The sequence below is a fragment of the Pseudochaenichthys georgianus genome, chromosome 13, assembly GCF_902827115.2.
Source record: "Pseudochaenichthys georgianus chromosome 13, fPseGeo1.2, whole genome shotgun sequence".
Classification (NCBI taxonomy): domain Eukaryota; kingdom Metazoa; phylum Chordata; class Actinopteri; order Perciformes; family Channichthyidae; genus Pseudochaenichthys; species Pseudochaenichthys georgianus.
In genome coordinates this window covers 9,525,253-9,549,975 of record NC_047515.1, presented here as the reverse complement: position 1 = coordinate 9,549,975, position 24,723 = coordinate 9,525,253, and the positions used below count along the sequence as shown (strand labels likewise).

Genomic DNA, 24,723 nt, shown 5'->3' with positions numbered 1-24,723 from the left:
GGACCCGGACACAGCTCTCGCTTTGGGAGTACAGAGATTGGATGGCCCTGAGTAGAGACCCCCTCACCCCATACTCCCGCAGCACCTCCCACAGTAACTCCCTGGGAACTCGGTCATACGCCTTCTCCAAGTCTACAAAACACATGTAGACCGGATAAGCGTACTCCCAGGCCCCCTCCAGGATCCTTGCGAGAGTAAAAAGCTGATCCGTCGTTCCACGACCAGGACGGAATCCGCATTGTTCCTCCTCAATCTGAGGTTCGACAATCGGCCTGACCCTCCTTTCGAGTACCTTGGAGTAAACTTTCCCGGGGAGGCTGAGTAGTGTGATGCCTCTGTAATTGGCACACACCCTCTGATCCCCCTTTTTGAAAAGGGGAACCACCACCCGGTCTGCCACTCCTTCGGTACTGTGTTTTCAGATCATGATAGTTAATTATAATGTTTTAGTTGACTGTGAAACTAAGTACAGCCAAACACCAATCAAGTACCTTCTGTTCCAAAAACACGAAGACGGTCCCGGCCAAAAAGCAAGATGGCGACGGCCAAAATGCTAGAAGATTCAAAACCGTAGTCACAAACTAATGCGTGACATCACCAAGTGTCCAAAAAAATTAATGAATGCAAGTTTCGATAATCATTATTTAAATGGTTATTTATCTTTTCATAAACTTAGTCCAAACCAAATACAGGTACAAGGTAGGGGCTCAGACCTCTGCGGCCCTGGATCCTGCACAGCCCTCCACCCAAACCAGTACCATAGTCATATTTAACAATGCTGCTGGTTTATTTTTCTTTCCACCCGGAGCCAAATGGGACCGCCCTGTAATTGCTTCTATATACACCCCCCCCCCCCTCCCTCATGTACAAGTGTAAATACGTTAGAAAGGCAGGTTGCTCTGGCTCCTCCTATGGAAAGCACAGGCTCCTACTGTAAATTTGAACCCAATGCACTCACCATCACACACACACACTAATATATAATGCGTGTGTGTGTGTGTGTGTGTGTGTGTGTGTGTGTGTGTGTGTGTGTGTGTGTGTGTGTGTGTGTGTGTGTGTGTGTGTGTGTGTGTGTGTGTGTGTGTGTGTGTGTGTGTGTGTGTGTGTGTGTGTGTGTGTGTGTGTGTGTGTGTGTGTGTGTGTGTGTGTGTGTGTGTGTGTGTGTGTGTGTGTGTGTGTGTGTGTGTGTGTGTGTGTGTGTGTGTGTGTGTGTGTGTGTGTGTGTGTGTGTGTGTGTGTCTCCGGAGAACGCTCTGAAAAGATTGATGATTCTATCCAGACCATTACACTGACAGGAAATAAACAAATATGATTGAATTATGATGCAATGCAACTATACATTTCCAACACACTTTGGTCGTCTCCTTTTTGTATCAGTCCGAGGGCATGTTGTTGCTCTCTCTGAGGACTTCAACTAAATTAGTTTGGCTGGAAATAGTAGTTTCCTATTTCCCAGAATTACTGCCGTGGGTGGATGTGAAAGCAGTTTGAAATATATCACCTCACTCTTATGTCTTTGTCTTTCCTGAAACAGGACACTGGGAGGGAAACTGTGGCATAGTTAAGTAGAGTAACTGCTTGTGTAACATGGACACAGTCAGGGCTGGAAATGTTCTCTGATAACAAACATGGTGTTATCATTGGACACTTTCAAACCTCATTCCTTTACCATGACATACCAGACTCACAAGGCTATTTTATGAGCGAATGTTTGCGTTTCTGACATATTGTATAAATGTGCAAATACAGCTCTGACTCATGCTTGTTGGAGGCCCCAAGGACAAAAAGGAAAGGGTTGAATGTATGTTGCTGAAGATTAAATACTCTCGCTGTTCTACACACAGAATGGAGTCTATTCATAAAAATTCACAGCTACCTTGACAAGGTCATTCCCGAAATTACCATTTCCCACAACCTTCAGTATATGAATACTCCTGCACACATATTTGGCTTGATGTTTAACTTGTAGTAAAGAGGTATGCACCTTGCTGTTAACACTGTTTGGAATGCGGTTAACAGGTAGACTTCCGTAGGGCTGTGAAATCTAAACTGTTACTTGCCATAACCACAATATTTCCTTAACATTAACCATAATGTAGCTGCCATATCCGGGTCTGATTCTGTACTTTCAACGTTAACGCATTAACTCGCCGTGTGCTTTAGCTAGGTGTTGGAAAATTGGTGGTTTCATGCCAATAATTCAGAAATCATGTTAGAATAAAGTTTAAAAAAAACCTGAGTTCTCTTACCAGTTTGTCATGTATTTCTTAAACACAACACCAAATGTGTATTTGTTTCATCACCCACTAAAATAAAAGTTTAATTCGTATTTTAAACTTTTAAACGTGATTAATCATAGATTATTACTGTGATTAAAGCAAAGAAACTGTGTCCAAGGCCAATCAATGTTCTTGTCTGGCAATAGGGTTGTTTTCCTTTCGAAAAAATTCATTTCAGAGGTTTTTCACCTGTCTTTACTTGAAACCTTTCTGGTATGAACATTAAATAATTGGACAATTGCGACTCTAAGGTATAGATTTTCATTAAACTGGTAGTTTCAAATCCCCTAATCTTTGTGGTATTCTCAAACATGCCAATCAAACGTCGATGACTAGCTAGAATTGGCGTAGATCCCTTCAGCCCTGGCTCAGCCCCAGGTTCATCAAGGCCAGTCCAGTCGAGCACCGTCCAGCCCAAGGCCAGACTCACTGGGGAATTTCATCTGAATTCAATTTCACCTCTGGCCTCTGTCGCAGCAGCTTGAGCCGAGGCTACACAAAAGGCCAAGTTTCACATTGAACGTGAGAACCCCCTCATCTCCTGACCTCCATTACCATATGAATGGACCAGAAAATGGAACCGGGAGCACACAGAAAGACACAGAAGTGAGGGAGTCCAGGAAAAATGGCTCGTTTTTTTGCAGCACTTGGTTTACCTTTGCTGCTCCCTGAGGGTAGGACCGGTCTCTGCATTTCACTTTGAGACAGACATACTGTACATCTACAGATGGCATCTAAAGAGGATACTATAGCTGTTCAACATTTGGAGGGAAGTCTTACTAATCCTCGATGCCAAGCATTCTAAGCATCCTAGGCCAAAAAGTAACAACAACAGTTATAGACCAGGAATAGATAAACGTCTCTATTCAACTAGTACATGCTCCCATTGGCATGATAAGCAAAACACGTGAAGAAACCGCTAACAATGGCTACAATCACATATAGCAAAGAGCTTTAAACCACAAGAAAAACTTAAAAAAAGGCAATATTAAACACAGGGTTTGGGTCCGAAAACACCCATCACACAATTTATAGGTGAGCATTTTTAAAAATCTCTGAAAACGAATATCATTAATGAGCTCTTCTCTGACAAATGAAATCATAAATACATGTTCCTGCTGTTTTTGGTATGTCACATAGCAGGTTGGAAAAAGGTAATGTCTTTACTCAGGATGTAAAGTCATTTAAGTCAGATTACGATTTGTTTTGTTTGTTAAAGTCAAACAAATCTGATCAAACCAAAGATGTTTGTTTGAACTACTTTGACGTTTGCTCATTAAATCATGGATTTTGAATGCTATGGAGACATGCTTGGGGTTTGACCTCAGGTTGCTTTGAAGCTAGTTATGTTGCTTCAAACATTCATGGAATTTATTATTTTCTAAAAAAGATAGTGAATACTGGCAGAACATATCAATAATTCACTAGCTTTTTTATTTATTTCGCTTTTATTTATGCCAGCCAGCTTAAAGTGTTGTTTTCTCTTAAGGGGAAGAGAGGTGAAGGTAAATGGGAATGCAGGTGTTAAGATGAATTCAAAAAAAGTAAGCAGAGACAACAGTGTGAGGAACTGCAGCCACACCCAGAGGAAGAAGTAACGTTCTGTAACTGTAATAGTGTTCGACCGACAAAAAGACCATGCATGAAAATGTAAAACAGAACAGTATGTTGTTCCATGCTCCACTTTGTGACCATGAATTGTGGGTTTGAAAGGCCATACCAATATTTTTTATTTTATTTTAAGAGGTAGGTACATTTATGGTCAGATATTAAATGAGGTTTAGTTGGGCCATGCAACAAAAATCATAAAATTCATATAAAAATAATTAAGAACATCCAGCACTCAGCCACATATTAAAACCTTGATAGGAGCTACTGCTATCTTTTGTCCTTTAGTGTGAGGCCACAGGTGGTGTGGCAGCTAGAGAGAGACACTAATGCCCCTTTCACACCAACGCGTAATCAGCTCCGGCTCGGAGCTGGAGCCTGAAAAGTGCCGGTTTTTCCTGTTCACACCGCAGCGGCGCCGCCTCTTAGCTCTGGAATCCGATTCACTTCCAGCTCCAAAAAATTGTCGGTCTAGAGGCAAGAGCTTCGGAGCTAAGAGGTGGCGTCGCTTACGTCTCCCTTAAACTAAGGAATAAAAACTAAAACTAAAACCTTAAAACTAAAACCACCTCCCCTGAACATGGGTCGACTGTCATGCCTGCCTACAAGCAGTAGTGCTTATAAACACACTTTATAAAGTCAGGCAACACTAACCAGGCTTCGTGTGATTCTGTTTATTTGTACCTTACTTGGACCATCCGTTCGCTGTTATCGATCATTGTGGAGAGAGGCAGACGTGTTGTTTTGTATTATAGCAGCTATCGGATGGAATCAATACATGGGCTGCACAGGTTCTCCTGTCCGACTATCACAAGTAGAATCATAATAAAAATACGCCGGTAAAATGTGCCTGTAGAAAACGGTTTATGCCACAATAGGATAGCAATAGCAAGTGTGATGCCAAACCGCGTCAATTCAGACTGACACACATTCACTTAAGGGGAACTGGGGATATGTATCAGCTGCTTGTGTGAGTTGGACAGTGAATACTTTAGAGCCGTGTGAGCTAACCGGGAGCTAACGGGAGAATAAACTCCCGTGGAAGAGCAGCCAGCACTGCAGCGGTCGGTAAATGCCGCAGAAACACATTAATAAACAATGAACCACGGCACTCTGGAGAAAAGTATAAGGTTGGAGAAGTCGTTATTTAATTTAATCTGGCTTTGTGTGATTAAAAGCAACACGATCATCGACCCGACGCAGTTCCCCGTTGTTGTTGTGAGCGCCGTAACGCCGTTGGGGAGCAAATCAGCGATGTAAACGGTGACGTGATGACGCAGCAGCGGCAGCACCAGTCGGGCTCTGGGCGGTGTGAACAGAGCGGGAGCAGAAAAGGGAAACCGGAGCTGAACCTGAAAAGCTCTAGCTCGGAGCTAGAAAGGGAAAAGCGCTGGTGTGAAAGCTGCATAAGAGGATAAAAGATAAGAGGCACACTGATGGGAGACGCACCCCCCACACTGTCACCACCCAATGGGTTTATACAGAAACCCATCTTTAAAAAGGCTGACTGAATGTACTCTAAGGCCTATGTGGAGCATGCGCACCTGCGCACCAGTTATGTGCAGCCCACAGATTTTAATTTCAGAAAACAACTTTTGTTATAACAAGCCCATAATTCTTAGTTGAAATTGTGATGTAATTGTTGTACAGAAATAAGGTTTATTAAATCGCATTGCATAGTGTCTGCATGAAAATAACTATGAATTGGTCAGCAGCACTGACTATACAAAGTTATTTAGAGGTTAATACATCAAGTAGTTTATTTTAAATGATTTCTTTATGAAATGAGATTGTTTGCATGGTTTGAGTACCCACAGTTATTTAAAAGGTAAAATGCATGCAGCTATGAAAACATGTAAACATTTAGTTATATTTATTGATTTTAATAATCTAACGGCTTGCCTAGATCAGACTTTTGGTTTTTAGGGTGAACGTCATATTGTATACAAATAACAATGAATATCCTGTGAAATCTTAAACTTCAGTCATTCATTCAGTTTATTGTTTCTATAGTCTTATCATAATGGTCATATTAACTAACAAAATACATTACTTTATAGCAAGTATTACTGAGTATTAAATGCTCTAGGTCAGTGGTTCCCAACCTGGGGGGCGCGGGGCACCAAATATCGCAGGGGGGGCGCCAGGCCTCAGATGATTTGAGGCCAAATATCATATTTAGACTTTTAATTTTATTTTTTACATATAATTGTAACGCAATACATGATTGTCACTAAAAGCCTTGTCTCTACATTACAATAAAATATAAAAAATAATTGGTTAATTAATTTGAATACAAATTCAAGTTAGTAGCTAATATAGGCATAAAAAGAAAGACATTTATAATTCTTTCTTTAATAGAAATGTTTCTTCTGCCCGTAAAGTGTCCGAACCAGGCTTGTCTGGTTAAACGCATTTTTAAAACATAGTCATTGTCCATGCCGGTTTCAGTTTGATTATTTGTCACAGTTGCTCCGATCAGATCGGTCTCCTCCATTTTGTAGATTATTTACAACTTTTGAATCCACATACACACATCGGCAAAATCCGGCTTACTTTGAGCGTGTGTTTTAAACAGTTTAATCCCTTTGTGAATTGTTTCCACTTCCGTCCTTTAATTTCTTCATACAGCGGGAATCCAAATGAATTAATCCAGAGTCCAATAACCATCAAAGTCACTCCAATACTGCTCCTTAATTACGCTTTCATCCTCCTTTAACAAAATACATCATTCATCTAGTTTGTGACAGTAGGTGTAGCATTTTGAGACTTTTAAACTTTAATTACCGCTGTTGCGTGTGTGGGGGGGGGGGGGGGGGGGGGGGGCGCAACTTCCAACAGGAGTCATTTGGGGGGGCTCTTGGGAAAAAAGGTTGGGAACCCCTGCTCTAGGTAACTATGTAAATGTAAATGACAATTTATAGTTTGCTTAGTTTAGACATACAGTGTTTGGGGTTAATTTTATTGTATTTTTTTTATAAATAAATACAAATGTGAAATCTTAACCCACAGTAAAGTCTTTCATTTTTTATGTTTTTAAAGGCTTACATACATCATGAATAAATACATAATTCCACAGAAGCACTGAGTATGCCCCTTTATTAGAGGTAAAGGCTTGATGCATCATGTTTTTGTGTGAAAATGAATAACAGTCAGTGGTTTGCCAAGTTTAGTTGTTTTAGATGTTTTGACGGTAAATGTCATTGTAATTGTATACAAATAACTATGACTGTCAAAGCTATAAAGAGTTAAAAATAGATAAGTAATATTGTAATAAAAATGTAAATGATTTGATGGTTGCCTCATGTTGTTGACCGCCTGGAGGTCACAGAGGATGCTGGGAAACAGAGTGAGTTTTGGAATATAAATAGAAATGTGAATATTAAATATAGACATTTAAGATGACTTTTCTGCCGTTTCATTTCACACAATGCAAAGTCATTTCGGCAGCACAGAGAGTGATCAGAGGCAGAGCGAGCGTTCAGACAGAGCCCCCCCCCTCCTCCCAGCCTGTGGTCATTATTGCCCTCCACACTGCTTTTATCATCTCTATAAATCTCTGCTGGCTCAGACACGGTGTAATGAGGAGACCTGTGAGGCTGTCAGCCTGCCACTCTCACCCCCGCCGAGACACAACCGAGGGGTACGAAAAAAGATGGTGCGACGCTGGAGAGAGACACACAGAGATGAAGAGAGGTACAAAGAGAAGAGGGCATGAGTCGCTGAAACGCACACCCACCACCCACACACACTCACATAGCTTGTGGTGAGCACATTATATTCTGCTTAGACGCTGGAGAGTGGAGAAGTAAGAGTCACGGTGGTCAGTTTGACAATGATCATCTTTCATATAAAAATCTTTCTGCACAATCTCACACTTTTTCATATGGCTGTCCGTTTCTATCATCTCCATCACTGTGACCTGAGCGGGTTCATCCACAGTATCCACACTGCTCAGAGGCCTTAAAGGGGCCTGTAGTGTGTTCTATAGGTTTCTGTGCATGTTAATGGTCTGCAAAAGCTAACCAATCAGAGCAGACTGGGCTCTGGTTTCAGACAGAGGGTGAAAAGAGGTGCAGCATGAGAAAAATAAAGAGCTTATTAAACATTAAAGCATGGAGACATGTCACAGTATAGGCACAAAGTGCAAACATGAACCTGAACATTTACTTAAAAAAGGGCCGCAAAATGTTGTTTTCAAATGACTAGTTCATCATTTAAACTTGCCGAAATTTGTATCATATATTTAGTTTCCTTTAATGAATTAATATACTTAATTTAAAACCTTTTTATATAGTTCTCAGAGGATACGTAGATGTGCTTCAACTTTTTGGGTGTTAAACACAGAGCAGATTTTAAAGAGACTTATAGATACTTTGTATTGGATGTCAGTTTGTTCACTTCACGCAAAAAAGAAGATGGGGTAAATATTCTACAAAGCAAAATGAAGATTATACCTTTGCAGAGACAATATACATTTGTAAGGGTCTGTATCACTCCATTTTGTTACAGTATACTTAGCCCTGTACTGTGTTCTTCTCCTTTATAGCTAATAAAGTAACACATAAATAATTGATTTTAAATGTTGTCCCACACATTTGAAACCTTATTTATTTGTGTGTTGACTTATTGCTTTAAACGTCTTGTGTTGCTTTTCAGAAAACAATCAAATCTGTCACCATCACTTACATTGACTACAGAGTTCTTCTGCAGAAAACCATGTAAGCACATTCCTACCTGTTATATACACTATAACATCACTCAATCATTTCTGAAAATGATCAGGCCATCTGTTATATGATGCTGTGACGCAGGGAAGTGTGGAAGTGTGGAACTTCTTAATTCCTTTTTGGTGGAAAAGCCAAATTGAGCTATTCTCAAAAATGCAGCCAGAGCTGATTAAAACCTTTGTCCCTCCAAAAACCTGCCTCACAAGTCAATACCCCTTTAAGGGTGCACTCAAACTGTCCTGAAAGATGCGTCTGCAGCAGCCGGCTGGAACAATTGCTCGGGGGGGAAATGTAACAAACAGCTCCAGAGAGATAGAGCAGCGCTGACCTCAGTGACTGTGTTATTGCGTGTGTGTGTGTGCATGAGTGTGTGTGCGTGTGAGACAGAGAGAGATAGAGGCAGTGTGTACACCAGTTGAACTCGTCTACCTCTGCTCTCTGATGTCAGACAGAAGAGCCCTGCGTCGCTGCTGACGCCGGTGCAGCTGGTAAACCAAACACACTCTGACAGCTGATACATAGTACGGATTTTGATCCGCGTTGAACCAACAACAACAAGCCCGTCATCCAGCGTCCGGTCTGATGCCCTAATAATACACACTCACACTGGCTTATGTAAGGGGATAATCCTGCAGTCATTAAAGTGATGCACTTTAGAGCCACATAACCTTTTCATGAAAATGGTGAAATCCGTGCGGTGAGTAAGGGATAATGTGCATTCATTATAGGAAAGAGAACAGACAATAAGGTGATCATGGAGCCCGACCAGAAGTGAAGGTTGTGTAATAAGAGACATTATCCTGCTTATTAAAGGGCCAAATACTAGATAAACAAACAACTTGACTCCAATTTTGATAAAATAATTTGGATAAAATAATTGTATTGACTTGAAAGTTATCGTATTGCTTTTACTAAGAAAATAATACTCCGTGCCACTGTGTACCGATGGATGGAAATGCAACAACAAAGGCACTAATCAAGGTGTGTCTAACTGTAAGAGTCTGTTTTCCACTAACCAGTCTTTAAACAGCCCATACCTTCTGTTGATTTCTCTGACGTCCAAAAGCTCTGTCTTTTAACCTCTTTTCTTCTCTCCTTCGATCCTCCTTAGCATCAGTCATTATTGTTGCTAAGCAGCAGTGTGTTACCGAGTATTAACAAGCTCTGAATTGTCCGAATTGACCAATCAAAATAGAGAATTCAACTAAGCCGTGTTATAATGTTTGATCACAATAGCTTGCAGCAGTTTGTACCTCCAAGCGTTGCCAAAACTCTGCTTCCCGCCTCACTAAAATGTAGGATATTTGAAGAGGTTTTCCGACACTTTAATGACCCCTGCTACTCCAGACTCCCTGGCTCTTTCTCAGACATCTCAATCACCTTTCCCTCTGGTGAAAAAAAAAAAAAAAATCATTTCACATGGAACGCTCGCTGTGTGGCTCCTCCAACAGAAACAAAAAGGCAGCCTCTCCATCATCCGACTAACCATAAGCTTCCCTTTATCTTCTCTCCCTCATTAAACTCTGAATAACTCAGCAGAGAGGCAGAAAGACGAGAGAGAGAAAAGTGATTTAATTCTGCCGGACGAAGAAAAGCCCCTTGAGGTTGCCATTTTGAATGTGTGCCATGTCGAACAGGCTGGAACCAGAGATCACCGAGACAACGGAGCGGGGGAGAATAGACTATAGACAGAGCTGCACCACTGTAGATAATGTACCATGGATGTCGGGTCATTGTACCCAGAGGCCAGAGTCATCGTGATGACCCGTCACAACCTCGGAGGGAGGCCGGCGGAGGAAGGCGCTCTGAAAGGAAGGTCAGAGGGAAATCGCGGTACCAGACGTGATATCTCAATTCAAAAGCTGAATGAAGCCCAATTATTTCAATAATACAGCAATCCTGGGAAGGCCATACAGAAAGGAAAAATGGGCTTGACATGCAGACAGGCGGCTGAGGGAGGTAACAAGTTCACGGCCTTTTCAGAAAACATGGCCGCCAGCTGTGTGATGGATCATGGAGCCTCAGATGGGCCATCAGGCGAGGGTCCCATGAAGGAACGCATGGGAACCCAATCTTCCAAGAAGAAGGGAGTCACACAGACAGTTAAATAAATGAACTCCTCTTGGTTCTGATATAGGCTTTTTGATTTGCCCCATATGGAGCAACAATAGCCCTGCTAAGAAATGACAAGTGATGTTTCTGACACGCCACAAGGATTCTTTCATTACATTATTATGAATATATTCTGACAAATTAATGCAGTTGAGTTTAAAGGGCTGCAGAAATGTATTATTTGACATCCATCATTTTTAAGTCCAGGTTTGAGCATTTTAGTCCCTATAATAGGTCAAGCTTTAAAAATACTGCCAGGTACGTGATTACATTTTCAGCAACATTTCGAGCAAGACATCCCCTCTACGTACCCCTTTTAACACTGGATCTCGATTAAAAAGGCACTCTGGTCCAAGAAAAAAAATGTAAAAATATAACAATTTTGGATACTAGATTGAACAATTTGCAATTCAACACAAACGTTATTTCCTTATTTGTCTTATGTTCAAAATATGCACCCGTTTGTAGCCAAGAATTTCTGTCAAAATAGGAAATTTTTGGGTGGAAATTATTTTTAAAATACTTTTTATTTGCAGCAGTCTAGATGTGATATGTTCACTTTAGGCAGAAACTACAATTAATTTTCTGAATTTAATATTTTAAACAAAACTGCTTTGTTCAACAGTTTGAATAGATACACTTTTTTTCCAAGATCAATAATGAATTTCTATGCTTTAATCACATTTTAATATTATTTCAATTATCTCAACACAAAGAAGAGAATTTTAAAATGACCAAGTTCCTAAATTGTTGAGTTTGCAACATAAACAAACGTATAGGACACCAAAACATTTTTCTTCGAGACTTCTTACAAACATCATCACATTTCCAACAAAGAAAATGTATTTTCGAAGCTGGGAAACACCCATTGTAACTATTTCAAGCATGAGCAGAAGGGGGCAGCTACAGTACAGAATGCTTGGTATGTCAGAAATGACAACAGCTAACTCTTGTAACTGTGTGGTGATATCTTAGAAGAGATACTAACAAAACATCTATCTCCACAACAAAAGGGCGAGGAATGACTTAAACATATTGTAATGTTAGTAGTCAGCGAGCATAGAGTTTGAAACTGGTCAAAGCATATTTGTATTTACATAATGCATAAAGTATGCAGAATTATGGTTATTAATAATCATAATTGTTCGTAATAATTTGTTGTATAGATCCAGCATCTAAAATCTGATATGAGGCTTCTTTTGGTCTAACAAATATATGGGTTTTTAATACTGGGCTCTACCGTTGTCTCTTGGAAATAATTAAAAAAGTTAAACAGTTAATTTATTAATTAAGAGTATTGGAATTAGTATTGGAAATATAATTTAGATCAAGCCATAATCTGGTGTTTTGTCCGAATCGCTGTTGTAGAACAGCCCGAAAAGAAAAACACATATTAAAAGCCATGAAACAAAAGTGTGATTACTGTCATGATGTAATAATACAAATAAATAATAATAATAATATCTTGAAAAAGAAAAATCCACTTTCCTACATTATCTGCAATGTGCCCCACTTCCACAGCGTAGGAATAATAAACCTGTCAACAGCGGTCTCCTGGGAGGCCACTGCTGACACTTCGTTGTCAGTGGCAAGGCATGCTGGGAGAGCTAATGGGACAGGCCCTCAGGGGTGCCTCGGACGGCCCCAGACAGGTGACTTGTCTGACAGCTCTTTTATGTAAAAAAAAGAAGTCATCGATCATAACCTTTCGACCTTTGTTGGCTTTAAATCACAAACTGATCCCTGCTGTAAAACACACTGACTGACGTTATTGCTGAATAACTGTATAGCGAGATTAAATCCAGAACACATTTAACAACGAAAGACTGTACACTACATGATAGTAAACATGCATTTGTGAAACCAAATGAATGCTCAATGCTTAAAATATAATTAAAATGAGGTCAAAACATTACATTAACAACTGAAAACTGATTTTCATATTAATCTGCTACCTATTTTCAAGCATCTACAGAAAGAAATCTCCTCCAAAATGCGGTCTAAAGTCCCATAAACTTGACATTTACTTTTCTCTCTGAACCCCCGCCACAATCTCCCCCTCCCCCAAAAAGTGAGAGCGATCACCCGGCTTACGGTGCGTCTCCATGATTTCTCCCTTATCGTAACCACGTGGCCCCATTCCGCAAGTTTTCCCTCCCTCTACACGTGCATGCATGTGAACATCTGAGCTGATCAGCCAAACAGTTTAGTGCTGGAGGCAGCAGCTGGAGTTTCAGGGCTTTCGCTGTGGATCGGATGGTGGAGAGGAGATGCTGCAGTCAGCCCTGTTACACAATCCCTCACCACTACACTCTGCATTTTCTAAACTTAGAGTACAAGCAGATGTCAAATCACGCTGTATACGTATGTTGACAGCATTCTGAGAGAAAAACAGGCAAAGGAAAAGAGTCAGCAGTCTTTCCTGGGCACTGACCTGGACAGAACAGCAAACACCGCGCCGGTCAGCCTCTCATCTTGCTCCTCTTCTCAGATTTCACACTCCAGCTCCTTCCTGGCTGCCTTTTGAAGTTGGTCTCTCCGCTTTTCCTGAGGTGAAAGTCCTGGGCAGAGGAGGGAATCAGGAAGAGGTAGAAGGAGATGAAGGGATGAAGTCTGTCTCCCTTGTTTTCGCTCTTCTTCTTTATTTCCCCTTGTTCTGTTTTGCACCAATCTTCCATAGTAAAAATATCTCTCCATGCACTCACTACAGGGTGAGGAGGGGGAAATAACATTGCGAAAGAGAGAGCAGCAACCTCCTGTTTAAATTTAGAGGCTGGATCAGGCTGCAAGGCGAACTCTACTGGGCAAGCCCATAACCGAGGCGCACTTTGTAATGAAAGCTCACTTCCTCTCTTGTTCTTGCCTTACCCCTCCTCCCATCACAGCTCTTTCTCTGCCTCCCCCTCCCTTCCCTCTCGTCTCCCTATAGTTCTCAGTTCAGCAGGGTCAGGAAATGCTGCCCGGACCAAAGTCCGCGGAGCAGCCCCACTTGCTCGAAAAAAACAGTAAAGGCAAAACATTTTTTTAAATTCTCACTAAGTTCAATCATAACCTTACTTACATTGCCAATGGTATTACAAAAAAAGTCTTGCCTTGCTGCATATTTCAAATTGATTTAATTCAAGCACACTGTCTAGACTTCAGTCATGCAATACCTTATTCAAAAACCAATGGACATGGAGCTATAATAATGGCAAGGCTATAAGTCAGTTTTTATAATTAAATGTGCTCTTGTGAACAATTTATGCAATTATTTTCATAGATCGAGATAAAAAATAAATCTGGATCAACGCACCAAATCTGCCTGGATTGGGCTCTGTTGTGCCATTTTACTAGTCAAACTACAAAAACTAGTGACATTGCTCAAACGGATACTTCTAACAGATGTGTCAGGCATGTGGACCTTGCTGTTTTGAAGCAACGTTGTTTTTCGTACAGTGATGAGTGACGTATTTCTTTGGAAAGCCAGCCTAGTTGCCTGCGCTATCCAGGGCTCTCTGCACTGACCCAGATTCTCCCCAGCAAACAGGACACTATGTATCATAACCAGGCTCTGAAATGAGGACAGCGAGTCCAGAGAGCATCAGACTGAGAGGAAGAGAGACACGCAGAGATTTTCCTCCGGCATTTGTATTCGATTAAAAACAAAAACACATCATGAATACCATCTAAGGTGAAAATAGGCATCTCAAATTCCAGGAAATGCTTTGGAATAACTTCCACTAGACGGCTTGAGGAAGAAATGTAAACATAATCACAAAAAAATACAAATAAGAGCCAGTGGAGCTTCATGGAGCTCTCTGTTGGGACAATAATGTAATCCTGTAGATGTCCGGAGCAGACAGTAATCCATCTGTACCATCTGAAGGGTGGAGATAGGGGCCAGGTGGAGGAGGAGGAGGTCCAGACGGCTGCAGGCTCCAGCTCAGAGGTCAGAGGTCATGGGAAACAGCGGCTCAATATGAAGATGAGAGGTCAATGCCACGGCTGGATAAGCCAGAGCCGCATGTGTCCGGACGAGGGCGGTTGATAAGAGTGATGGGGAGCGGGGGCGAAAGTGTAAAGAGATCAAAATTAAAAGCTACAAAGCCAAACAAAGGAAGAGAGGGGCCAGCCAAGCCTGAAGGAGTCACAGTCGCGCTCCATGCACAGAAATAATGTCAGTGGTGATTTAACTGTGGGAGTGTAAACATGGAAGGAATGCCAGTTTAACACAATTTATTACGCAGGGATTTGGTTTGGGACAAAAAGTTCGTAAGATGCCCAATCGGGATAAAAGTCATTTAAAAAAATGTATACCTGTAACAAAACCAAACTAAAGAAAGCTTTTTCTCCTGATCTCCTCTTACCCCCTCCTCTGATCTAGAACGTTGTGTCTTTTGTGAGTCTTTGTAGTCTCGATCAATGAATTCTGGAAATGCTGATAAGAGAGCACAATTCCAGTCCATCTTCAAAGGCATTCATTGCATTATCCAAGGTTATGCACATGACAATTGAGGAGGACAGTTTCAAAGAATGAAAGCTGAGAAATGTATAAAGATTTCAGCATCAGAACGAAGGTTTCAACAATACTTTAAATTGTACTGAGAACTTTATCTATGTAGATATGGTGCAAAATGCTTGTAAAACCTGATGTGAGCACTTGCAGAACAAAAATCTAAGCTTGTGTGCATACATGTACACTAGTATAACATATCCACATATCTTTGAACCAAATTTGAAGTCACAAAAAAAAAGAAGTTTTGTAGCTTGTAGAAAAAAATGAACTTGGTGATGAAATGTTCACTTGCAGAAAAATACATATTTTTTAAATATATTTTCCATTACAACTGCAACTTGGTTATTACAACCTCTCAAATCAGTCATTACAACTTGACGAATCTGCTCTGTGGCAGTATAAATCGACGAATCTGCGGCCTTGACTTTTGCTACACTGCTTGCGATGAATATGTCTCTAAAGTAATTTTCACCTGTAGATGTGGGGGGAGGGAGGGGGGTTGGAGCGAAGGGGTCCACACAGCCATATAGTCAAACCGGATGACTGCGCGGCCCCGCATGTTGCCCCTTTCACACCAGCGTAGTTCCAGGGCCAGTTCGGAGCTTGAGCCTGATAAGCACCGTTTTTTCAAATTCATGCCGCAGCGGAGACGGCTCTTTTCCCCGAAAACCGGTTCTTACCAAGCTCGAAAAAATGTGAGATTAACCTGAGCTAACAGTTTATATGGCAAATAAAAGTTATAACAAGCAGTAGTGCTGAGCAAAGTGACTAGAACGCAACCACACACTTTATAAAGTCAGGCAACACTAACCAGGCTTCGTGTGATTCTGTTTATTTGTACCTTACTTTGACCATCCGTTCACTGTTATCGATCATTGTGGAGAGAGGCAGACGTTTTGTTTTGTATTATAGCAGCTATCGGATGGAATCAATACATGGGTTGCACAGGTTGTCGTGTCCGACTATCACAAGTAGAATCATAATGAAGAATACGCCGGTTAAATGTGCCTGTAGAAAACGGCTTAGCCTATGCCACAATAGGATAGCAACAAGTAGTCAATAGTCAGTTTAGCTTCGGTTGCTATGCTAACATCACCCAAGTTATACCAGAGAAACTTTCATAACAGCGTCGTGATGCCAAACAGCGTCAATTCAGACTGAAACACATTCACTTATGGGGAATTGGGGATATTTATCAGCTGCTTGTGTGACAGTCAGACAGTGAATACTTTACAGCGGCCGCTGCTGTGTGTAAACGGGAGAATAAACTCCAGTGGACGAGCAGCACTGCAGCGGTCGGTAAATGCCGCTGAAACACATTAATAAACAATGAACCACGGCACTCTGGAGAAAAGTATAAGGTTGGAGAAGTAGGCCTAGTTATTTAATTCAATCTGGCTTCGTGTGATTAAAATGAACACGATCATCGACCCGACGCATGACCCCCACTGTTGTTTTGTTGTGAGCGAAGCAGTGCACGGAGCTAGAACGGGAGCTCCGTTGGTGTGAAAGGGGCAACAGCCAGTGTTGCCAACTCCATAGTAAGGAAAGTAGCTATTGGCTGTCCGGAAAGTAGCTACAAGTCGCTAAATGACGTCATCGCCTAATTTGCAGATTTTATATACAAAAAGTGAAGAAAAAAACACCCTAAATGTGTTCAGCACTACAAATGATCTTCCTTCTGTTGATTCTTTTTTTTTTTTCTATGTTTGTCCATCACTTGAAGACTTTAATGCTTTGTCTCAAGAGTCGAGACGAGGGCTTCTCAAACTCTGGACCAAGGTCCGGATCCGGACCGAACTGCAAATCAATCCGGACCGAACCGCATTGTAAAAAATTAGAATTATACAAAATTAAAAAATTAAAACTTTCGGATTCTGATGTAAATTAATGTATATTTTCTAGGGCTGTCAGTCGATTAAAATATTTAATCGCATGATTGTCCATAGTTAATCGCGATTAATCGCAAAATTAATCGCACATTTTTGATCTGTTCTAAATGTACCTTAGAGGAATATTTTTCAAGTTTTTAATACTCTTATCAACATATGAGTGGACAAATATGCTTTATATGTGTGTTTATTATCATTTGAACAATGACAAATATTCTCATGAATATTAAACACAATAACCTCTGAACATTACAAATATTCGCCTCAATTCAACCTGGAACCTCTCTCATACAATACAAATTGTGTGTGTGTGTGTGTGTGTGTGTGTGTGTGTGTGTGTGTGTGTGTGTGTGTGTGTGTGTGTGTGTGTGTGTGTGTGTGTGTGTGTGTGTGTGTGTGGTGTGTGTGTGTGTGGTGTGTGTGGTGTGTGTGTGTGGTGTGTGTGTGTGTGTGTGTGTGTGTGTGTGTGTGTGTGTGTGTGTGTGTGTTGGAGCTATGTGCAACTCAAGGCATATGCTCGAACGGGAGCTGCCTGGAAGCTGCAATCATGTTGCAGCAATCATGAGTGTGCTAACTTTTCGTACAATGTCCCGCTGTCTGGCTTCCTCATAGACTGTATATATAAAGGGCTGCCTGCATAAAGTCAAGTGCTCGGTGCAGTTGTGGCGAAATGTCGCTCCTCTGTTTTCATTTAAACAGCTCCTTATATCCGTTAGCGCAGCTAGCTAGCACCAGATGCTAACAACAACAATGCACGTAAGGTCTCTCTCTCGCTCGCTCGGTGCCACACATACACCACACCCTCCCGGTCCTCCCGATGGCCAGTCGGTGCCTGCTGGTGAGCGTGGAAGTGTGGTCTGCCACAACGCGGGCGGCAGGAGCGGGGCTGTCAGCATCAGCTTGGAGATGGTATTTTAAAGTCGATGTGGCTCTGAAACTACGGGGCAGCCGAGGAAAAAAATACACAATTAGTGGCGTTATTTTTTTTTTGCGTTAACGCGTTAACTTGACAGCCCTAATATTTTCTTGTGTCTGACGCGTTGTGAGAATGAACGTGCATATAACTTGTGTGCGCGAGCGTGACACACATTGCAGACCGCAAGTAACTGCAAGTTTACCTTGACTTTCTAACCTCTTAAGCCCTGAGCCTGTTTTCTGGTTTCAGGCTTGAAATGCCGAAATCGCGTCATTTGCAGGAAACAACGTCTAAGGAACCTTAATATTTAATAAACTATGAATATTTTATATTCATATAACGGGGAAAAACTCATTAACTGATATTTTCAAAAAAAAACACACACAATGCTAACAGTGAGCTTCTGAATTAGCCCCGAGCGAAAAATGCTAACCTATTGCTGCACCGAAAATCACTCCTAGCTCCCTTATTACTATCCTAGCTGCACATCCAACAACATCGTTTATGATCGTAAAGACACAGAATCTAACGGTGCCCACCTCAACACTGAAAGATACAACTTGTGACGTTATCAACAAAAACGTACATCAAAACAAGTGGCGCTAGGTACTAACATACGCTAGGCTAACATGGCTTACCTTCCTCTTTGTCTGGTCTAAACTGGTCTTCAATGGCATTAAAAAGATAAAAACGATGATGTAGTTAATCCATAGGTTAATATCCAATGTGGCTGTGTCCCCTTTGAAATATTCTGTATAATCTATAAGCAATAAATCTGCAATTCCGTTATCTGCTGTCCACTCTGTGCGCTCAATAAGTAAAGTCTGCTGCGTAATGTGCTTACGCGGCTGGCATTCTTTATACTTTACGCAGCAGGACCATATCTCTGGACCCATTGTGTCGATTTGGGTGGATTTACACCTTTCTTCTTAACCATTCACATCCAATAGAATCAATGGGCAGTTCCCAAATCCACGTAAATATTACCATTGCGGACGTAATAGAGAAGCAAAGGAAGCATATCTGAACGTACAAGCCTGGACGGCCTCCGGAGGAGGAACACAGAACTAGGGCCAACAGGGTAGGTGGAGGGGGTCTGGAGGACGGGCTTGGGCTGACAGCCAGGGGCACAGCGGAGGACCCGGAAGGGGTCGAATGGACTGGGCCGAAGGCAGTGGCAGGAAGAGTCAGGGGGCCGGGCCCGAGGGCGACGACCGCGGCACTCAGGGGGCAGGGCTCGAGGGGGAAGACCGCGGCTCTCAGGGGGCCGGGCTCGAGGGCAAAGACCGTGGCCGGGAAAGTCAGGGGGCCGGGCTCGAGGGTGAAGGCCGTGGCTCTCCGGAGGCCAGGATCGAGGGTGAAGGACTGCGGCTCTCAGAGGGCCGGGATCGAGGGTGAAGACCAGCCAGCTCCGGAGGCCGGGCAGGAAGACGCTGACGGGACAGCGCCGGAGACCAGGCAGGACCCGGTGTCGAGCTGGTGGGACAGGCCTCGGCAGGATCCCCCCACGGAAGAGGACCAGGACACGGGATTGGCAGGAACCCTGGCAGGAGATCAGTCGGCGGGGCTCCAACGGCACAGGACATAGGATTGGCAGGACCCCCGACAGGAGAGTAGTCGGTGGGGCCTCCAAGCGGCACAGGACAATGGGTTGGCTAGGACCCCCGGCAGGAGAGTAGACGGTGGGACCTCCAACGGGACAGGACCAAAGGGTTGGCAGGACCCCCGGCAGGAGAGTAGTCGGCGGGACCTCCCAACGAGACAGACATACGATTGGCAGGGCCCCCCAGCGGAACTCCACGGACCAGGACATTGGGGTAGGGACTTGAGACGTGACTGAGAGGGGAACTAGAGAGGGAACTCCAGAGGGAACTAGAGGAGGAAATAGAGAAGGGAACTCGAGAGAGGACTTGAGAGGGGAACTAGAGAGGAGGAATGGAGAGGGGACTAAGGGAAGGGACTAGAGCAGGGGACTAAAGGAGGGACTAGAGGAGGGGAAGAGGAGGGAACTCGAGACGGGGACTGGAGAGGGGACTCGAGAAGTGACTAGAGGAGGGACTAGAGATGGGGACTAGATATGGGACTAGAGGAGGGACTAGAGAGGGGCTCGGGAAGGGACCAGAGGAGGACTAAGAGAGGTGGACTAAAGGGGGGACTGCAGAAAGGACTAGGGAAGTGACTAGAGGGAGGGACTTGAGAAAGGACTCTTGAAGAAAGGAAATTGAGTAGGGACTAGAGAAGGGACTAGAGATGGGACTAGAAGGTGGGACTTTGGAAGGGACTAGAGAAGGGGCTCTGGAAGGACCAGAGGAGGGACTAGAGAGGGGACTAGAGAGGTGACTAAATGGGGGGACTGGAGAAGGGACTGGAGAAGGGACTAGGGAACTGACTAGAGGAGGGACTGAGAAAGGACTTGAGAAAGGAATTGAGTAGGGACTAGAGAAGGGGATAGAGATGGGACTAGAGTTGGGACTGGAGAAGGGACTAGAGAAGGGAACTAGAAAGTGACCTGAGGAGGGACTAGAGAGGGGACCAGAGAAGGGACCTATGGCAGCTGGGGCCAGAGCTGATCTGGAACCATGGCTGCTTGGGCCAGAACTTGGGCTGTAACCACGGCTGCTGGGGCCTGTACTGGGGCTGTAACCATGGCTGCTGGGGGCCTGAACTGGTTCTGGAACCATGGCCTTTTGGGCTCATGCTGCTAACCTGGCCCTTGCGGACTCCTCTTAGGAGCCGTTTTGGAGGCTCCGTGGACCTCCAAAAGCCAGACGAGTACCAGCGAATGGCTCCTGGACTGTAGCAAACACTGGGTGAGAAGCAGGGGGCTGACGCCAGACAGACCACACCGATGCATGTGGTATCAAAAAGGGAATCTGGAGACCTGGGTCTATCAGGATCGGGGAAAACAAACCGTGAGATAATCCAAAAGCCAGGCCGGTAAAATTTTACCAAATCTTGATTCCTCAGCGTAAGGTGGACTGCATCTGCCAGAGCAGCATCTCGCTGCTGAACCCTGACCGCTCCTATCCATCGATGAGCGCAGTCAGACAAAGAAAAGGTCTAATCACTAGTTCCTGCTCAAACGGATTCTGCTGGGCCCATATCGTGGGTCGGTTCGTAATGTTACGATGTGTGAAGCAGAAGCAGGACCCCAAATGCAGATTAATGTGACAAAAAATAGCTCCTTTATTACAAGGCTAACTATTAACAAACACAGAACAGAACACTCACCGCAGGACCACTTCAATACCACAAGACGAACCGACAAAGACAGACAGAAAAACAGAACCTAAATACACACAAGACTAATCACACAACAAGACACAGGTGAGGAGGGAGGAGAAACACAGGGGCCACAGGTGAACACAATCGGGTAATCAGACACACCAGGGAAACTAACGACAGGGAACCACAGACAGATCTAAATAAGACAAAACACAACGCAGACAGAAAACCACAGACAGTTCTATTTCGTATATGGCTTCGCCCTCTAAGGCTATCGCTATTGGGTTATCCCTCTGCGCCCCCGCGCAGCACTGAAAACACTTGGAAGTCCATGCCCACCCGCTCGGTGGGCCCCACCCTCGGGCCCTCCTTCCGGTATAAATAGGAAGGTGGCCCGGCAATCTGCTCCCTCTTTCTTCAGCAACCAGCAGTACTGAAGCACAAGAAAGAATCATGAGCAGCAATGATCGTATCCGCACTACATCATGCTTCGCCCTTAACCCAATAGCGATAGCCTTAGAGGGCGAAGCCATATACAAAATAGGCCTGAGGTTACCTACTGTAACCCAGCTTCTATGAGTAATGGCGCGCCCTCTAGCGCTGGGCCCCACTGGCTCTACGAATAGCTGAAGAAAGTTATATTGTATGGGAGCAGATTGCCGGGCCACCTTCCTATTTATACTGGAAGAAAGGCCCGAGGGTGGGGCCCAACTAGCGGGTGGGCGTGGACTACAGTGTTTCAGTGCTGCGCGGGGGCGCAGAGGGATAACCAAAAGCGATAGCCTTAGAGGGCTGCGCCATTACTCATAGCAGCTGGGTTACAGTAGGTAACCTCAGATCTAGAACAAGACAAAACACCAACACAGACAGATCTTAACACAATATACGGCAGAGGGACACTCTGCTGATTGCTTGAAGTACAACGCGTGACTTAGTCATCTTTCAGCTAAAAAGCACTCAATACTGCATTTAAATCTGAAGAACTCAGTGTGCATGTAGACCGGTGACAACACTACCTATTTGACGCAGCAACCACTGTAAGTTATATTCTTGTTTTAATTAGACTTCTCTGTTTCATTTATTCTACTCTGTATAATTGCTCTGTAGTTATTGTAGCTAAACGGCGCTTTTGAGAGATTGTAATCTCAGATCTGCTCAAGTGAACCTGTTACACAGGTCTCAGTGGGGTCACTCAACCCTGCATTACAATATAGGCAGGGACACTCTGCTGTCGCCCATCAGCTGTAGAGAGTTAACTAATTAGAGGGGCGTGGCCCCCACAGCTGTGAGAACTCAGCAATCAGGCGTCCATTTTAGGTAGCTCTTTCCTGGAGCGTCAGCTTCAGCGTCAGACGAAGACTGACAAAGACATTGGAGTCCTGCGGGAGTAAGACTGACAAAGACATTGGAGTGCCGCGGGAGTCACGAGGGTGGCAAAGAGGAGGCAAATGCTCCTCTGATTGAGCGAATTACCGCTGGTGTTTTATTTTATTTTCTTTAATTTTCTAGCCCCTCATGCTATAATCATGTGTATTTCTTCTCCATTCCTGTTCATGTGTCTTCTCGCAAATTATCACTTGGCCCCGTGTACTCTCGTAATCGATATAACCGGCCTGCTCTCGTCTATCCCACATGCTCCACTGAGATCCAACATCTAGTTTCAGGTGGCCTGTGGAACTGCCAGTCAGCTGTTCCTAAGGCTGACTTAATCTCTGGCTACGCCTCCCTGCAGACCCTGGATTTCCTTGCTCTCACTGAGACCTGGGATACTCCATTCAACACATCCACCCCAGCAGCCTCTCTCCACAGCATATTCCTTCTCCCAGACCCACTGGCAGAGGAGGTGGCACTGGTCTCCTGCTCTCTCCCAAATGGAGCTTTTCCCTCTTCAAGCTACCTAACCTTCACTCCTTCCACCTTTGAATTCCATGCCGTCACAGTAACCCATCCTATACAATTAACCATTGTTGTTCTCTACCCGTCACCAGGCGCCTTGGGGACTTCTTGGAGGAATTAGATAATCTCCTCTCCACACATCCCTGAAACTGGCCCTCCCGCTTGTACTTCTCGGAGACTTCAACCTCCAGACAGGGAAGATAGACGAACTAATATCTGTTAACCGCCTTTGCTTTCTCACTGCTCCATCACCACCAACTCATAAAGCTGGCAATGTCCTTGATCTCATATTCTTAAGGAACTGTACTACTTCTAACCTCTCTGTAAACCCGCTCCACACATCCGATCACTTCTTCATTTCATTCTCTCTACCCTTTTCCAAACATAACAAACTAATCTCTTCTCACCCTGCACCTGTCCGCCGTAACCTTCGTTCCCTCTCCCCCTCTACCTTTGCCTCATCTGTGCTCTCAGCCCTCCCTTCCTCTGACTCGTTCCAACTCCTGCCTCCAAACTCTGCTGCTGAAACTCTCCTCTACTCTCTCATCCTCTCTGGACTCTCTGTCCTCTCACATCTCGGCAGGCTCGTCAGTCCCCTCCTGCTCCCTGGCTAAATGACGCACTGCGTGCTAATAGAACCGTCCTTAGGGCAGCAGAGCGGAAATGGTGGAAATCCAAACATCATGACGACCTCCTAACCTATCAGGCTCTCCTCTCCTCTTTCTCTGCTTCGATCTCTCAGGCAAAAAGCACTTTCTTTCAAGATAAGATCCAATCTTCCTATTCCAATCCAAAAAAACTATTTTCCATCTTCTCCACCCTCTTGGACCCTCCCAAAGCCCCTCCACCCTCCTCACTTCTGTCAAGCGACTTTGTTAACCACTTTGAAAAAGAGGTTGATGATATTCGCTCTTCTTTTTCTGACTCACCTTTAGTCACCGCTGGGTCACCAGACCCTCCTTTCACCCCCAACTAACCTCCTTTTCCCCTCTCTCTCCAAGTGAGGTTCTTACCCTCATTACCTCTGTCCGCCCTACCACCTGTCCTCTGGACCCTATCCCCTCAAACCTCCTTCAGACTATTGCTCCTGATATTCTACCGTTTCTCACCCATTTCATCAACACTTCTCTAACTTCTGGTCACTTTCCAAATAGTCTTAAGGAGGCAAGAGTAAACCCTCTCCTAAAGAAACCCATTCTCAACCCGTCTGATGTTATAAACTACAGGCCTGTCTCTCTCCTCTCGTTCCTGTCTAAAACACTTGAACGTGCTGTCTTTAAAAAACTCTCCTGTTATCTCCATCAGAACAACCTTCTGGATCCGCACCAGTCTGGTTTCAAGGCAGGTCACTCCACAGAAACTGCTCTCATTGCTGTCACTGAGGAACTGCACACTGCCAAAGCAGCATCCCTCTCCTCTGTCATCATCCTGTTGGACTCGTCTGCTGCATTCGACATGGTGAACCATCAGATCCTCCTTCACACTCTAAGAACTTGGAGTTTCAGGCTCTGCACCTCATACTTCAAAGACTGTACCTACAGGGTAACTTGGAGAGGGTCCGAGTCCG

At 43.9% G+C, this 24,723-nt stretch overlaps 1 long non-coding RNA gene across 3 annotated transcripts in view; it reads right to left on the bottom strand.

Moving 5' to 3' along the window:
• LOC117457691 (uncharacterized) overlaps window positions 1-24,723 on the bottom strand; it is a 120,095-nt gene that overhangs the window by 83,574 nt on the left and 11,798 nt on the right. For 2 of the 3 annotated variants that reach the window (XR_004553352.1, XR_004553350.1), the window contains exon 1: window positions 13,164-13,540. This is a non-coding gene — a long non-coding RNA (uncharacterized lncRNA). Of the gene's footprint in view, window positions 1-13,163; window positions 13,541-24,723 lie in introns of those variants that run through there. The other variant, XR_004553351.1, reaches the window with a different exon arrangement.